The sequence below is a fragment of the Nothoprocta perdicaria genome, unplaced genomic scaffold (genome assembly GCF_003342845.1).
Source record: "Nothoprocta perdicaria isolate Ctin4 unplaced genomic scaffold, notPer1 scaffold_1805, whole genome shotgun sequence".
NCBI lineage: Eukaryota > Metazoa > Chordata > Aves > Tinamiformes > Tinamidae > Nothoprocta > Nothoprocta perdicaria.
Genome location: NW_020454989.1, coordinates 1 through 1,276, shown reverse-complemented (window position 1 = coordinate 1,276; position 1,276 = coordinate 1). Strand labels below are relative to the sequence as shown.

The 1,276-nt window shown below is 74.4% G+C and overlaps 1 long non-coding RNA gene across 1 annotated transcript; it reads left to right on the top strand.

The window, feature by feature from the left end:
• The first annotated feature begins 53 nt into the window (after positions 1 to 53).
• LOC112945080 lies at positions 54 to 804 on the top strand. Its single transcript, XR_003248945.1, has 3 exons — positions 54 to 130; positions 601 to 689; positions 765 to 804. It is a non-coding gene; the product is annotated as an uncharacterized LOC112945080 (long non-coding RNA).
• Positions 805 to 1,276: the final 472 nt, after the last annotated feature.

Genomic DNA, 1,276 nt, shown 5'->3' with positions numbered 1-1,276 from the left:
GGACGCCTGGGCCCTTCCCCGCAGCTGGAGGAGTGCGGCGCCGGCCCCAAGATCCCGCAGGCGCTGGAGAAGATCCTGCAGCTCAAGGAGATCCGCCAGGAGGAGCTGGTCACCGTGCCCGGCCTCTCGGGTGAGCAGCACCCTTGGGTGCCCCCGCCCGCACGCCCGGCCCCGCTCGCCCGGGCCCTGCTCGCCCGGACGCCTGGGCCCTTCCCACCCGGACACCTGGGTGCTCCCCGCCCGGACACCTGGGCCCTTCTCGCCCGGACACTGGGGCCCTTCCCGCCCGGATACCTGGGCCTTCCCGCCGCCCCCCCCAACCTGGACGCCTGGGTCCTCCTCACCCGGACGCCTGGGCCCTTCCCGCCCCCGCCAACCCGGACGCCTGGGTCCTCCCTGCCCGGACACCTGGGCCCTTCCCGCCCGGACACCTGGGTCCTCCTCACCCGGACGCCGGGGCCCTTCCCGCCCGGACTCCTGGGCCCTTCCCACCTGGACACTTGGGTCCTTCCCACCCGGACACCCGGGTGCTCCCCACCCGGACGCCGGGGCCCTTCCCTGACCCGGACGCCTGGGCCCCGCCGCTCACCCCCCCTGCAGCCGAGGACGAGATGGAGCTGGAGCTGCGGGCGCCCGCCGGCGTGTCGGCCTCCGAAGCGGAGGACGACGGCGGCCTCTCCAAGAAAGAGGTGCAGGGCGGGAGGGCACCCAAGGGTGCTGCTGGGTAGGGGGGTGCGCCGGCCTCACCCCCCCCGCCCCCCCAGCGCACCCGCAAGCGCCGCAACCGCAAGAAGAAGAAGCGGGGCCCGCGGGCGGCGCCCGGCGCCCCCCGGGAGGCCGCGGGCGCCGAGGCCGAGGCCGAGGCCGTGGAGGTCGAGTACGTGGCCGAGGAGCCCGACGCCTACGAGCCCCAGTTCGTCTTCTTCAAGAAGATCTTCGAGGCCTTCAGGGTGCGCGCCGGGCGGGGGGGGGGCACCCATGGGTGTCTCCAGTGCCGTGGGTGGCGCTGGAGGTCACTGGGTGCCATTATGGGTGGCTCCGGCCCCAGGGATGTCGCCAGCCCCGTGGGTGTCTCCAGTCCCATGGGTGATCCTGGAGGACCCTGGGTGCCCTTATGGGTGTCCCCGGCCCCATGGGTGGCCCTGGAGGTCCCATGGTGGTCGCAGCCCCATGGGTGATCCTGCAGGTCCCAGGGTGGCCCCATGGGTGGCCCCGGCCCCATGGGTGATCCTGGAGGTCCATGGGTGCCCCCATGGGTGTCTCCAGTCCCATGGGT